The following is a 16,842-nucleotide window of genomic DNA, read 5'->3' on the forward strand; positions in this document are numbered from 1 at the left end:
CATCCTGTCTCCCTCACCTTTTGTTCCCCAGCTTGCTTCAGTGGATATTTGTATGCTACATGGTCCCTCTGGTTACATTTAAAACATATAACCATTGATCTTGGTCATGTACCTGAACTAGTGGCTTCCTCTGTTACTGGTAAACTCTATTGGGGTGATTTAGGTTGCCCACCAGGGGCTCTCTTATATAAATGTGCAGCACTGGGTATCCCCTTCTTATGCAGTGATGCCCTGCTTGTTAAGTAGATATCCCCTTTTCTCCCCAGCTCATCTGTAGAGTTACACTCCTGATCTGCCAACCAGATTCTCATGTCCTTAGGCAAAGTGCTAAGGGCTTGTTCCCTCACCAAAAGGTCTGCCAGCCTTCAAAAGTGGTAGCCTGACATCCAGTCACCCAACTATGAAAGTAAGTACTTAACTCATATAATATAATCACATAAACTTTCATCTGCCTTGCATCTATAAACTTTCATCTGCCTTGCATCTATGCTCACAAAACTTTTTTTCTGTAAGCTTCAGGTGGTAACATATAACAGTTCAATAGACATTGTTTTTTCATAATTTAAACAGTCAGTATCAGATAATGTGAAACAGCAGTTACAGCTTACCATGGAGTAAGGGGGTCAGTAACCATTAGATGAGCTTTTGGTCAACATTATACTGTTTACATACTCTTTCAAATATATTAATAAAACTATCAAAGTCATTATCATCTTTATATTGTGGAGGAAATGTATGGTCATTTATTGCTTCTGGGGCTCAGTTATTCCCTTCCCCATTACCTCCATGACCCCATCAAAGAGTCATTACATCCTTTTCATGCTGATGCTTTTTTCAGCCTCCAAATGCTGCAGTTTCCTCATTTTATTCAGTTTCTAAACATTTGGCCTCAAGTCCATGTTGATGCTGTTTCTCCTTTTCTTCAGCCTCCAAATATTTGGCTTCCTATTCAACTCCCTCTAACTCCAGACAAATGTTTAAATCCTCTGAGGAAAAGGTGAACTGTTCTATTTTTGAAAGCTGCACATCCCCATCATCAAACTGGCTATCTTCCTGGTTGCTGGACCATGCTACACCTGTGATTAAACCTGAGTTTTTACAGGCAGGTGCCCTTGAACCTGAAATCATGTCTTCTTTAGCCAGTTTGGTATACACTAGTTCTTCAGGTTCATACACCTTGGCCAACTGGTTCTTTGTCAGCTTGTTATAATCCTCTTCCAGCATCTTTGCCTGCTTTCCCTGACTAGACTAACAAAAATAAATAAAACTGTTGTGAAACTAAAACTCTGAGCCCTTACCTTGTGGCTGTTGAGAATACACACACCTTTGACAACTGCTTACAGGCTACTGAAGTCCAATTAATATTCTAGCACTGTCACCAATATGTAATGGCTCCTCTTTACCCCAGGCCAGTAATCAAGGAGTGCCCTCACTACTGACACTGGTGAGAGGTTGTCACTAAAAAGTAGGAATAGATTTACACAGTATTTTCAAGTGCAGTTCTCTGCATCAAATAAAATTTCCCCCAAGAGCACACAAGGGACATGGTTCACTGGGACTCGACTCGCTGTCTCTCCAGAGCCCATACAAAACTCACTTTGGAGCACTATGCCCCATTTCCAAGTGTCTGACACACACACTTGAATATCTGATTTTTGCACACATACACACACACATACACACACACACACAGACACACACACAGACACAGACACACAGACACACATCTTGGAAAGGCTGCTACAGATTCACCAGCTGTGACCTTATCTACAAGGTAGATTGCTGCCACCAGTCAGATACTCTAAGGCTCTTAAAAAGGGTAACCAATTATACTGTGTCAAATACTGATCTAAATAGTATAGGGTGACCAAAGCAGAAAGGCTTATTGGAGTGACCACGGTGTCAAAAAATAAGTCCAAGCACTCTCAAGATGTTAAAATAAGTCTGTAAAACACCAGCTACAATGAAAAGGTATAAAATATTTAATAATGGATAATAAAACAGAGAACAGGAGAATATTTAATATTTAGTTACAATAAACAAGAGAGCTTCAGTCACAGGAAATATAAAAATAACACAGCTGGATAGAATCTCATAGATGCAGAAAAAGATATAATACTAAACTAATTGCATTGTACATTTCCTAACTGAACTAAAGAGAAACTGTTCCTAGTTAACTCATTCAGTATCGAAAGGCAAGATGTGCTGGTGAGATGCTCACTTCTACAAGTTAAGATGAAATACTACACACTGCCAGAAATAACTAACAACTGCACAACTACTGAACTGTGATAACTGACATAGATCTTTTATATCAGATTCCCAAGAAACAGAAAAAGAAAAAACAAACAAACTGCTAATGCCAGAGTTCCATCCTTCAGTTGGTTATAGAATAACATCACATCTAGTCACCTGACTCTAGCACAATACACATACATTACTGTTAAGATTCTGTTGCAGCTTTTTTAACATAAGCAAGTTTTACAAATACATTTTTAATACAAGCATCAGTACAAATCAATGTAACAGTCTAACGACATAAAATTATTTACAAAACTTCGGCCAGTCATGACAGCATATGCCACACATGCACTATCTAACTTCTACTGGTACAGCTGTTAATACCCCACAAATTCACATTGGTCTTTGTTGTTGGGAAAACCTCAAGTAATTCTGTTTTTCTCCTCTCAGAACAGGCAAATACATTCTATTCCAGAACTCCTTGTAAAAGACAGGCTTGAAAAACAGATGCTTTGTCATTTCCTTGGTCAGGAATGTTCCTGTTTACATTTCCACACTTTCCACTGATATCCAGAGTGATCTTGCAAATTCAAAAGGACTCTTCAAAAATATTATGGTGATTCCATTTTGGCCCAGGCAACAGTGGTTCTCCCCTCTTATGAAAATAGCCAAAGGCAATTATCACAAGCTTCCTCTCAGACTGGATCTACTCCCACAGGATACTGAGAGTTTTATACACACCAGTTAGAACAACAATAACTTACTGCTTGGGATCATTCAATTTTGATACCTTTGAGGCACCTTGTTTCTGAGGGCATGCAATGGGAAATAAATGAGGCAAAAAAAAACTTTAACACTGTATGAAGACTGGTGGAGATGGGTATCAGTTACCAGCCTAGACAGATAGAATTGTGCAGATGATTCTATCATTTGTAAATGTGAAACATTGCCATCTGCTGTAGAGAAGACTGTGTCAAGCATTTATTGTTGGTCCTTTGAAATTAAAATTATTTCATCACTGCCGTTCATGTTTACAAGTTGGCTCTAGTCTGGTTAGATGAGGGATTCCTGCCTATTGTTTTAAGGCTAAAGTTGATGACCAGAATTTACATGTGGAATGTCCTTAATTGCTCTAGGTGTGGAAGAGTGTGGATGCAGTTTCTGTCAGCCTGGGAGCACCAGGAAAGTGTAAAAGATGATGTAATGTTTAAGCAGAACTGCAGTTTCTTTTTAAACAGTGCAAACCAGAGATTATTGAGCATTCTTGTCTTGGCATCCAACATACATTACTGCCTGTTGTCTTAAGTAAGTTATCATAGAAGTGCGTTTTCTTGTAGAAATAGCTAGGACTATAAAGATTAGACTAAATGTTTTCTGTGATGTCAGAACGGTACTACTGATTTATTTTAAGTATTTCTGTGTGATCCCTGAACTTTTGACTAGCACTGTATAGTAGAAAGTATTGTGGTTTTAATTATTTATTAGTAAATATTTTAAAACCTTTTAATTGTTTCTAATTTGTGTAGAGATAGTTTAAGTTTTAGAGTGCATTGCATATTTATAGAGTTTACTGTCCAAGTCACTCCAAATAAGCTTTGACTGCTATTGTACAGTAATAATTGGACACCCTTTTAAGGGCCTTTGGGTAGATGATAATAGTAGTTCGGTGGTGGCAGTAATTACTACTGTATAGTCTGGGTAAAAGGGACACAGCTGGAGAACCTGCACCAGGCTTCCCCAGGAGTGTCTGTATGGTTGTATAAACTTACCTCAAAGTGTGTGTGTCAGCTACTTGGGCAGGGACACAAATCACTGGTTGGACAGAGAGCATGCTGGAGATTTTAGCTTGCCCAGCTAGGCTGAGATCTGGACCCTATAGCTGTGCCAATGGGGAGACTTATTGGGGACCTGGGGAGCAAGGGAGCAACCAGTGCAGACTGACTGTGATCTCTGTGTGCTCTTAAGGGCAATTGCACTTTAATATGTGTAGCTCTTATCCTTTCCTCATATATGAGAAGTCCTTTCTGGTGTTAGTGGTGAGGATGGAGGCTCCTTGATTGCTGGGCCAGGGCACGGGTGTCACATATTAATTGGTGGCAGTGGTTGGGATGTCCACCTCACATATTAATTGGTGGCAGTGGTTGGGATATACTATCATTTGTGTTTGGCAGTAGTGGGATATCCACATCACATATTAATTAGTTGGCAAATACTAATTGGCTTGTAGTGGTATGGGTAGAGTGAATCCTATAGCTTGTGTACAAGTAAGCTTTGAATGTGTTTTGTACTCTAAAATCAACCATGCAGTGAGTTCAGATCACAACTGTTTTATTTCTTTTGTTAGCTTAGTTAGTCAGGGTGAGCAGGCAGCATGTCCACAGAGGAGTATGGAAAGCTGACAAGAAGCCTGCTGGTGGAGTTGTGCCAGGCTAGAGGACTGGTGCAGGGAAACCTGACTAAGGCAGACTTGATCACAGCCTCGGTTACAGCTGCATCAGAAAACAGTATCCAGGAGGACAATCAGACTGGCAGTGGAGATATAATTCCCTCAGAGAATGGACAGCTCAACCTTTCAGCAGTGGACTTAAAAATCCAGCTGGAGCTAAAGAGACTTGAGTTGGAGGCCAGGCATGTGGAATTAGAAGCAAATGAGAGACTGTGACATTTGCAGGCTGAGGAGAATGAGAAACTGTTACATCTGCAAGCTGAGGAAAAAGAGAGACAGCGGCAGCATGAGAAGGAGATGGCGACTCTTTGCCAGAGTTGTGGATGTAATGGGGAAGGAAGTAACTGGACCTCAGAAGCACAAAAGGTCAATAAATTTCTTCTGAAGTTTAAAGAGGGGGATAATTTTGATAGTTTCATTCATGTGTTTGAGAGGGTATACAAACAGTATAAAGTTGACCAAGGGCTCTGGGTACGGTTTCTGACCCCCTTACTCCATAGTAAAGCTGTAACTGCATTAGCTAATATGCCTGATGTTGCATGTTTTGATTATATTGATGTAAAAATGTATTTTAGAACTGTTTAATCTAACACCTGAAATGTATAGGGAAAGGTTTCATGAGCATAGATGCAAGGCAGATGAAAGTGTGTTTGAATATGTTGCTGAATTGAGGACTTATTTCCATAGGTGGGTGAGTGGATGTCAGGTCACCACTTCTGAAGGGCTGGCAGACCTTTTGGTGAGGGAACAAGCCCTTAGCACTTTGACTGAGGACATGAGAGTCTGGTTAGCTGATAGACAATGTGCTACTTCAGATGAGTTGGGGAAGAAGGGAGACCTATACCTGGCAAGCAGGGCAGCCCTGCACAGGAAGGGGACCCCCAGTACTGCTCATGGGTCTAAAGGAAACCATGGTGGGCAGCACAGACTGCCCCAACAGAATCTGCCAGTAGCATGGGAAGCCATTAGTCCAGTTACATGTCCAGGACCTAGGGTGAAATGTTTTGAATGGAACCAGAGGGGCAATGTGGCATATAGATGTCCACAGAGTCAAGGTGTGGAATAAAAGGAGATGGAGCCAGTAAGTGGGAAAGACAAAATGCCAATAGTAGGCTGTCTTGAGACAACAGGGGTACTAAACTACCATCTTGCAGATGTTCTGAGAGGAAAGGATTTGGATGAGGCAGTATCATGTGCTTATGCAGTTACATGCAGTCAGGCTAAGAGACAAGCATGTGGGTCTGGTAGCCTGGGGGAGACCTAGACAGACTGCATACTTGCAGCCAGGACCAGTAAGGTGGTTACTTCAGGGAGGGAGCTACTCTGTAGCAGTGAGACTGAATGAGAGCCACAAGCTGCTTGTGGGTACTGATGTTCCCTTGGACAGAGTGACTGCAAAGTTAGAGGTGAGTAGTAGTACCCAGGAAGGCATGTGAGGCACCACTGTCAGAGGATGCCAGACTTCCTGTGGAAAGGGAGCTGGGAAGGGTTACAAGGAGAGAGTTGAGACAGGCTCAGCTTTCAGACCCAACATTGCAAGGCCTGAGGCATTTTAGCTAGGGAGGCACCTGATTCTCAAGGAAAGGGGGAATCTGTATACTGGGACAAAGGGTCACTGTACAGAAAGTGGACCCCTGAGGGAGGGCTAGAAGGTGAGAGAGTACAGCAGTTAGTAGTGCCTAGATCCTGCCATCTGGCGGTTCTAACCATAGCCCATGATATTCCCTTTGCAGGTCATATAGGCATAAAATGTACAAAGAGGTTTATTATGCAGAACTTCTATTGGACTGGAATTTCCAGAGTTGTAACAGGGTACTACAGGACCTGTGAGCAGTGCCAAAAGGTAGGCAAAGCAGGAGACAAGGTGAGAGCTCCTTTGATGCCTTTGCCTATGATTGAGGAGCCATTTCAGAGGGTAGCTATGGATATTTTGGTTTCTCTGAGTATCCCAAGTTCCATGGGGAAAAAGTATAGCCTAGTGGTAGTGGATTGTTCTACGGCACCCTGAGGCAGTGGCTTTGTCCTCCATTGAGGCAGAGAAGGTGGAAAATGCTTTGTTAGAGATTTTCAGCAGGGTAGGTTTCCAAAAGAAATACTAACTGACAGAGGTACCAGTTTCATGTCAGACCTGCTGGCTTGTCTGTGGAAGTCCTGTGGGGTGAAGCACATGATGACCACTCCCTACCATCCCCAGACTAATGGTCTTGTTGACAGGTTAAACTCTACAATCAAGTCCATGCTACGGGCATTTGCAGATCCGTTTAAGAGGGAGTGGGACAAATATTTCCCCCATCTGTTGTTTGCTTACAGAGAGGTTCCCCAGGAATCCACAGGTTTTTCACCCTTTGAGTTGCTGTATGGCATTTGGTGAGGGGACCTCTAGATTTAATTTGAGATGAGTGGGAAGGTGAGTGCAAGTCTCACAAGGAGTCTGTTGTGGCATATGTCCTAAACCTCAGGACAAGGCTCAGGGAACTCATGGGCTTGGCCCAGGAGAACCTGGTAGAAGCCCAACAACAGAAAAATGTGTGGTATGACAGGAATGCTCGAGCTAGAGATTATGCTGCATGGCAGCAGGTAATGGTTCTCATTCCTGTCAGATACAACAAGCTGCAAACAGCTTGGGAGGGTCCCTACAATGTGGTAAGAAATGTAAGTGATGTTAACTACATGGTAGAACTGATAGACAGATGGCAGGGGCACAAATTGTACCATGGTAACATGATGAAACCTTACCATGATAGGGAGGCCCTTGTGCTGAGCATTGGCAGTGGATTTTAAGAGGAGTCTGAGGGAGATCTAGGGATTGATCTCTTCAATGATGCTCAGGCTGACACCTCAGTGGAAGGGGTAGCAATGTCCCAGCAGCTATCTCCTAGCCAGGGCCGAGAAATCTGAGCAGTGTTGCAGGAATTTGGGGACATGTTCACTGGGAAACCAGGGTGCACCCACCTGGTGCAGCACCAGGTGGATACAGGACCCCAAACGCCTATTAGGCAGGCCCCTTATAGGGTGCCTGATAGAGTCAGACAGACCCTGATGGAGGAGGTACAGGAGATGTTGGAACTAGGGGTGATTCAAGAGTCCAACAGTCCCTGGGCCTCCCCAGTGGTGCTGGTGCCAAAGAAGGATAGCAGCACCAGGTTCTGTGTGGACTACTGGAAATTAAATAGTCACACACAGTCAGATGTTTACCCCATGCCTAGGACAGATGAGGCCCTAGAGCAGCTGAGTTGGGCTAAGTATCTTACAACCATTGATCTTACCAATGGTTACTGGCAGGTGATCTGATGAAGTTCAAAGTAGCATTTGGACGAAAAGCACTTCATTAAACTTTGTGGATTCAGTCTTCAGTGAAGTTGCCGGTTGTTTTTGTTTTAATTTCTCATTTTTTTGTATCTTGGACTTTGAAGTTTTTATAGGCAGGTGCCCTTGACTCCCAGTGCTAGAGAGAAGTCAGCCTTTGTAACTCCTTTTGGCTTGTATGAGTTCACAAAGATGCCCTTTGGGATGAAGAATGCCCCAGTGACTTTCCAGAGGCTGGTAGATAATATCCTAGCAGGAGGGCTTGCCCTTGCTTACCTGGATGATATTGCCACCTACAGCCATTCCTGGCCAGAGCACCTTCAGCATGTCAGGGAGGTGTTAGGCAGACTACAGAGTGCAGGGTTGATCATTAAGCCGAGCAAATGTCAGGTGGGTATGGCAGAGGTCTCCTACCTAGTACATAGAGTGGGGAGTGGTAAGATAAGGCCAGAACCTGCCAAAGTGGAAGCTATTCAGGCATGGCCTGCACCTGTTACTAAAAAGCAGGTGAGGGCATTTTTAGGGATAGCAGGGTACTGCAGAAAGTTCATCCCCAGTTATAGTACCATAGCTTATCCCCTCACAGACTTGACAAGGAAGAAAAGGCAGGATAAGATAGTATGGACCACAGCATGTGGAGCAGGCATTCCAGAAGCTTAAGGAAGCCTTGGAAGGATCCCCTGCATTAGCCAGTCCAGATTACAGCAAATAATTTGTTGTGCAGGTGGATGTTTCAAACCATGGGATGTGGGCTGTATTTAGCCAGATTTCTTCAGAGGGAGAAGAGCACCCAGTGGTTTATCTCAGTCATAGGCTCCAACCCAAGGAGGAATGCTATGCAGTGGTAGAAAAGGAATGTCTAGCCATACTGTGGGCATTGCAGAAACTTCAACCTTATCTTTATGGAAGGAAATTCATTGTTATGACAGATCACAACCCCCTATTATGGTTAAACAGAGCCAGCCAGCAAAATGCCAAGTTGCTAAGATGGAGCCTAGGGTTGCAAGCATATGATATGTCAGTGCAGCACCACAGTGAGGTTAGCAATGTCAATGCAGATGGGCTGTTAAGACAGGGAATGTGTTGAGTTATACTCAGATAAACCTAACCCTCTTAAGTGGCATTTCTTAAGGGTCACTTGAAAAAACTATCTTGAGTTCTCTGGGGGGGAGAAATGTGAAGACTGGTGAAGATGGATGAAGGCTGCCAGCGTAGCCATATAGAATTGTGAAGATGGTTCTATCATTTGTAAATATATGAGATGCCCTCTCTGGTGTTAGTGGTGAGGATTGAGGCTCCTTGATTGCTGGGCCAGAGCATGGGCATCACACATTGGTTTTGCAATATTTGTGTAAGATTACTTTCCTTTGGCCTGTCTTTTACCCACTTGGGTATAATAGATAAACTCTCTCAACTAGGCATTTATCCATATGTTACCAGATGGGTAGCAAACTGGCTAATTGATAGAACCCACCTAGTCAAAATAGGGGAAGCCACCTCAAGCAATAGAACTGTAATGAGTGGTGTACCCCAGGGATCAATCTTGGGGCCTCTGTTGTTTGGGATATACTTTTCTGAGGTCCAGGCCAAAACCAGTGGGTTATGGCTGACCAGGTTTTTAGATGACTGAAAGCTGGGCACTGTCATCAATTCCCCTGGTGATGTGGATAACCTGCAAAAGGGTCTCATCCAAATAAATGACTGGTGCCAGAAATGTGACCTCAAACTGAATGTCAAAAATGCATCATCATCCCCTTTGAGGAGAGTGATGTACCCACAAATTATCACTTCAATAACAAGGTCTTAAGCATGCAATCAGTTGTGAGGGACTTGGGCACCGAGGTTGACAGCAAGCTCACTTTTGACCACCATATTGCCTCCATTCATGGTCCACCTCATTAGTAAGGGCATCTCATCCGGGGACAATCCCTGTATTCCTCCCTTCTAAGATGCATAATTGAGTATATTATCCCTTTCAGCATGTACCTCACAAAGCGCAGGCAGCAGCTGAAGACACCACAGAGATTTCTCACCAGGAGAATCCAAGGCTTTGGACATCTACCCTACACAGATAGGTTAAAGGTCCTGTTCCTCTACTCAGTCTCCTACAGACTCCACAGAGGTGAACTCTGTCTGGCATACAAAGCAATCTGTGACCCAGCCTTGATGGGACTGCCGCACGTTCACAAGCCAAGCTCCATTTGAGTAATCCACATGCATGACCTCAACCTGGTTTATGACATCAATAGGGCTTGCTGGCAGGACAGATTTGTGTCCCCTTCTGTAGAATAGACTTCCTCTCCACGTCAAGCAGAGTATTTCATTAAACCTTTTTAAGCGCAACCTGGATAACTGGATGGGGAAGAGAAAATACACCCCTGGGATTACACTTGTGTCCCTGCTGGACAGTGGCATTGAGTGCTGCTTGTTGGAACATGGGCTAAATCCTTGGATAGGTTTATAAAGACTCAGGGCCAGTAGCCTAGTAACTTCTTATGATCCTATGATCCTACTGTCAAGGTTAATTTGTCTGCTATTTCAGCCAGACTGTCAGTAGATCCTCGCCTTTCATCTAAACTTTGGTCAAGCAGTTTCTGAAAGAGGTTTTATGCATAAGACCACCTCATAGGTTCATAGATGCATAGGAGGTTATTAGGCTAATGGTCTTAGGGCCTTTACAAGCCAAGCCATTTAAAAAAAACATTTGTATCCAAATTGACCATAGTTGGATGGTCATTGTTAGTATGCAGATTATATGATTGGCGCTGGCTGCCCCTGTCTATAAGGGATATGGGTGTCACCCCGCAGAGTGAATTCATGGTCACCAATGCAATTGTCTAGGTTGCAGTTAAAAATGGTCATTTGGGAGCTCTCTCTCTGGGAGATATATCTGTCTTTCAAACATAGGTTCATATGATGGTACTAGGCTATTGGCCCTATGGTCTATACAAGCCTAGCCATAACAATTCCCTGGATCTTTCTTCCCACAATATTTACTTCCCTGAATCCCTGTCTAGCAGCTCTGGAGACTGATTCAAAGAAGTCAATCAGGTTCAGGAGACAAAGATCAGCCCTTTACGAACCCAAACTGAGTGGGGTTCAGTGTTTGAAGGTTGCCAATGTCTTTGTTTATAGGTTCCATGATAATGCGTTCCATGCCCTTGCAGATCAGGCTCGTCAGACTGATGGGATGGTAGTTCCCGGGATCCAAGGTGAACCCCCCCTTGCGGAGTGTGATAACTGTAGCTGTGCGCCACTCAGTGGGCACAAAGCCTGAGGTGAGGCTATGATTAACATGACACTTAGGTGAGGTGCCAGTTTATTTTGTAGTTCATGTAGTACACAGCCTGGGATGTCATCTGGTCTTATGGATGCTGTATTCTTAGCTTTGGAGAGTGCGGTTTCTACCTGTGTAGCCGTGATTATTGGAATTTGGCAATCTTTTGGTATTGAGATGGGCCCTTTAGGGGGTGAGAGGGGGGTGAATTTGGCACTAAATTGATCTGCCAGGATATTGGCAATATCCTTGGGATCAGTATATTTAATGCTATTTTGTTGTAGCTCAGAGCATATCTGAGCATTGCCATTTAGATTCTTGACATAACTATAGAATGCCTTGTAGTAGTCTTTGGAATCTTTGGCAATTTTATTTTCATAACTAGCTATGGAGGATTTTATGAAGGATCTCAGCTTCTTACTGAGGCTGGTAAGGGAGTTTTTTGTATCCTGGGATTTTCCTCTTTTCTACAACAGTTTCTTTCTTCTGTTGTATAGTTTGCTTATGGCAGGGGATCACCAGATTGGCTTCCTTTTTTTGGAGGGGAGCGTCTTGGTTCTATTTGGGATGGCATGATTCATGCATGAGTGAATGTATTCATACAGTAAATCCAAAAACAGAGTGCAATGGGCTAATAGAGTGAACGAGAAGCTGTTTTCTAAAAAAAACTCAGCTTTATTACGCACTACACAGTAAACTCATTAACACCTTTATTAAACAACTCGCATCTTCGTCCACACAACTCGGACTTCATCAGATAATCAATTAATTACTATAATTACGTCTTATATATAACAACTAAAATCAACAGACCAATAGGGTTCTATAATAACAATTTAAAATGCAATAATCAGCATTCTTATTGGGCTCATAAATATTAATCAACTATATATGTATTTAAATACAAAAAGTTTCCATAAATAATTATATATTTAAAACTTTGAAAAGTTATAAAATGCTTTATAAAACATTAAAACTTATGACATTTGTAAATACTGAAAAGGAAGTCTTTTATAAAGAGATTAAAATGTTTATGCAGGTAATGTTTATGAAGCATGTATAAAAAACTTATTCTAGGGGAACTAACACCATCTACTGTCATAAGTAAATATTACAACCATCACATCTTGGTAGCCCTTAGTTTTAATAATGGCAGTATAGAAAAATAATCATTTAACCCTGGGAATTTGCCTGCTTCCAGGGTTACTTGCCACCATAATTCTTTATATTCTATTTGTTCTTCCCAAGGGCCACCTCTAATATCTCTCTTAATTTGTTCCAACACTAAGAAGAAGAACTTATAACCTTTACAAACTCTAGAGTGCTTATATGATGCATTTGTATCTTTTACTTTGGATATCTCATATATATGTTCATATATTCTTCTTCTTAACGTTCTCTCAGTTTTAACCACGTAAAACAAATTACATTTTTGACATATCGCAAGATATACCAAACCCTTTGTGTCACAACAATAATGCCCTTTACTTTTTATCCACCTATTTCTACTTTCCAAATAAATTTCACCTTCATTAATAATATATTCGCATTGATTACATCTCCCACATTTGAAGGTTCCTAATTTCCTTCTTCCATCCAGCAAAAGTTTTTTTTCATTGAGACTATTACAAGCTCGATTGTTCTTATTTTCCAACATTTTTCTTATACTATAGGAGTTCTTATAGACCACTTTCGGTACTAACTTAGATATTTCTTCCACATCTGTAAGAGAAATAAATCTTTCCCATTCCCTCTGGAAATTTCCTCTAGCGTTATAATTAATTGCATTGTATTCCAATACAAGGGCTTGTTGGAATTCATTAGGGTTGTTAACTTCCCTATTTCCGCCTTCATTCCTTTCCTTTTGATTGTCATTTGTTACCCCCTTAATGGGTCTAAATGTATTTTCCCTACCTTTTTCCACCTCCATCCTAATATTTTTGACCAAATCGTTAGGGTATCCTCTATCCATAAACATTATCTCAAGTAAATTACATTCTTTAATAAAGTCTGCATCCAAGCTGGTCATACGACATCCTCTAACAAATTGTCCTTTTACTATATTCCTTTTACAATGTAAAGGATGTACACTGTTATAATGAAGAAAAGAATTACAAAAGGTTGTTTTCCTATAAATTCTGGTTTCAAAATGTTTTAGAAACAGCTTCTCGTTCACTCTATAGCCTATTGCGCTCTGTTTTTGGATTTACTTGTGACTTTTGAGTGCTTTTCACCATTCGTTCATGTGCTCATACAGTGCCTTAGTGTAGGATTCAGCAGTCAAACATTCAGCTCCCGTCTGCATGGGTGTCATGAAGTTTGTCACTTCTGACTTGAGTAGCATGAAGTTGATGTCACAGGCTAGGCTGAGATTCCTTGAGTGAGTGACTTTTGCCCATTTTATTTGCAGATGTGCAGCGTTTTCATTGGGGCAGGGTCAGAGACTGCTCTGTATGCTAGGCACAGGTCACCTCTCAGCAGCCTGTATGATACAGCATACAGTGATTGGTCTTTCAGTTTTTCCATGTAGGTCATGATTTGATGGTCCTGGATTCTCTTTGTTAGAAACCTCTGTGGTCTCTCCAGTTGCTACAAGTATCTAGTGTGATTATTAATTAATTAATTTATTTATTTTACATTTGTTCACCAGGTATGTCTACCTGAGCTGATAGCCCTTTTTTCAGTGGAGTCCTGGTGAGAAAAGCTCCACAAATTAATATAAAGTTTTAAATGAACATAGTAATTACAGACAAACCAATAAATCTCTTGTTTTCCCACCTTATTGAACTAGAGTAGTCCAGTTTCAGAGTTGCTGATCCCTGGGCTTTGTTTTTAGTTCCTGTTACTGATCCATTGCCTTATTAGGAAGGAGGGAAGTTTCTTTGCTTACCAGTGGGAGTGGGAAGCACTGAGCAGCCTTTTTGTCCGAATTGGTGAAGTTTCAGCCAGAAACTAGTAGTCTATTGGTCGTTTTGGGCCAATTCCTAGCTCCTTTCAGCCCCCTGCTATAAAACACGCTAAACACGTGTTTTCCAGCTTGTACCAACTCTGCACAGATCCTCGTGGTGACCTGCAGAGTGATCCAAGCAGCAGAGAGCTAAAAGAGTGACTTTCTACCAGATATAAGTATTTTTGTGGCTTTCCCACTGTTATTAAGCTAGCGACTGCATTTCGCCTGTTTTACTGCTACTTTAAGTGATTTCTGCATTTTACACTGTTTATTGCACTTTAAGTTACTAATTGTTGCAAATTGTTTCTGTAGGCTACACACTAAAGTGCGCTAGCCGATTTACAGCATTTATAGCATTTACTGTCTGTTTTTTTCCTTATCTCTGTAATAAAACAAAAATCTCTTGTTTTCCCACTTAACTGAACTAGAGTAGTCCAGTTTTAGAGTTGCTGATCCCTGGGCTTTGTTTTTAGTTCCTGTTACTGATCCATTGCCTTATTAGGAAGGAGGGAAGTTTCTTTGCTTACCAGTGGGAGTGGGAAGCACTGAGCGGCCTTTTTGTCCGATTTGGTGAAGTTTCAGCCAGAAACTAGTAGTCCATTGGTCGTTTTGGGCCAATTCCTAGCTCCCTTCAGCCCCCTGCTATAAAACACGCTAAACTGTACTGCTGATCTAACCAGCATATCCTATAACTGAAAAGTTCATCTCTACTTGATTCCCAAGTAGACTATTCTCTATCTGTAAAGCCTAGCACTTGCTCCTACAGTACTTGCACCTTGATAAAGCACTCTTATTATAGATAGTACCCCACCAGCCTAAAACCCACTTCCCCCGGAGTCCTTTGAAAGTTCTTTATCTACTACTTCTAGTATGTCGAGGGATCAGTTGCTAGTGTCCTCTCCAGCTCAACTGGTGAACCTGGGAATATTGAGGCAATGTTACAATTGCCTCATGTACACAGACAATCCTCTCCTTCTCCCACAAAACACAAATACATGCGGGAGATGCAACTATACGGCCAAACTGGAGGCTGAGCTCTCTCAACATAGGACTGGCAAGACCAGACAGGAGGAGAAGGCAACCACACACAATACATACCCAGTCACACATGGTACCATCACAACTTCAAATCATACACATACTCACACAAAGACATACTCGGAGGCTCTGATCAAAAATTTACCAAAACAGCAGAGGCCACCAAAGCAGACACCCAAACAACTACCACCTCACCACCCAACACATGCAACACATAGACCACACAGTCAGAGTGTCAAACAGTCACAGCCCTTAAGGCCAAACAAAATGCCAGACACACTTGTCATTGGTGATTCCATAGTCAGACACACTGACGCCCCGCTCACCAGACTGAGTAAGGAGAAGGTCACAGTAAGCTGCCTGTCGGGCGCTAGAATCCGCCACATAACGCAAGCACTCAGGTCTCTCAACAGCAGGTACAAGTACGACTCAGTCATTGTCCACGCTGGTGTCAACGACCTGAGACGTACCTCCTTGGACTACATGAAAAGGGACATCGAGGAGCTATCTGATTATGTAGCCCAGGCAGGTATGACCCTGACCTTGAGCAGTATCCTACCTTCACCTAGAATGATGCCACAATACAGTGATAAGATGATCAGCTTTAATAATTGGCTTAAATTCTGGTGTCATTCAAAGGGGATCCAATGTCTGTCTGCCTGGGATGACATGCTGGACAAGCCACGCTGCTTCGCAAGGGACGGCTTGCACCTGTCACCCCTGGGCTTCCGGATATTGGCAAAGGCTCTTGCCACCCCATAGTGCCTTTTTAGGCAAGGCTCAAATTCTAAACCTACCACCCTAGAACACCAAAAAGGAAAAAACTAAGGGTAATGCTGCTCAATGCCAGAAGTCTCAATCTCAAGATGCACGCACTCGAGGCCCTTCTCAATATGGAGAACATCGATGTCTGTGCTGTGACAGAAACCTGGTTCAAGGCTCCTGAGAGCACCCCAGCACTAACAGGTTTCACCTCATATCATACGCCTGCCCCAAAATCCGGACAACACCAAGAAAGGAGGGGGGGTGTCCATATTCATAAAGGACACCCACACCTCAAGGTTGCTGGCAACGCACGATGCATCGGAGACCATCCAGGTGCAGTTAACCATAGGCAAGACTGCTCTGCAATTTGTAGCATGTTACAGGCCACCCTCTCAAACTCAGGAACCTCACATGGCCTTCCTGAAAACATTGGAGGATAAATGTATCTCCAAACACCATCATACTAGGTGACTTCAACTACCCTAATATAGACTGGGAACACTACTCAAGCCCGAACACTCTAACCCAAAGATTCCTGGAGTTCATAAACTCAAATGCCATGGAACAACTAGTCACCATCCCCACAAGAGGTGAAAACATACTTGATCTCATCATCACGAACATGGGATCAAAATGTTCAACACCGGAAGTATACCCCTCACTGGTGAGATCAAATCATAAACTAATCTCGCTGGAGGTCCTCATCCCGCCCCACCTGAAACAAAAAAGACCACAGTGAAAAACTTCTCAAAAGCCGATTTCACACTTCTAAAAACTAGTGTGGTCTCCTTTAAGGCCCCTGAGCCAGTGGTAAACATT

Source organism: Protopterus annectens, chromosome 1.part2 (genome assembly GCF_019279795.1).
Source record: "Protopterus annectens isolate FY-2018-M chromosome 1.part2, PAN1.0, whole genome shotgun sequence".
Taxonomy (NCBI): domain Eukaryota; kingdom Metazoa; phylum Chordata; order Ceratodontiformes; family Protopteridae; genus Protopterus; species Protopterus annectens.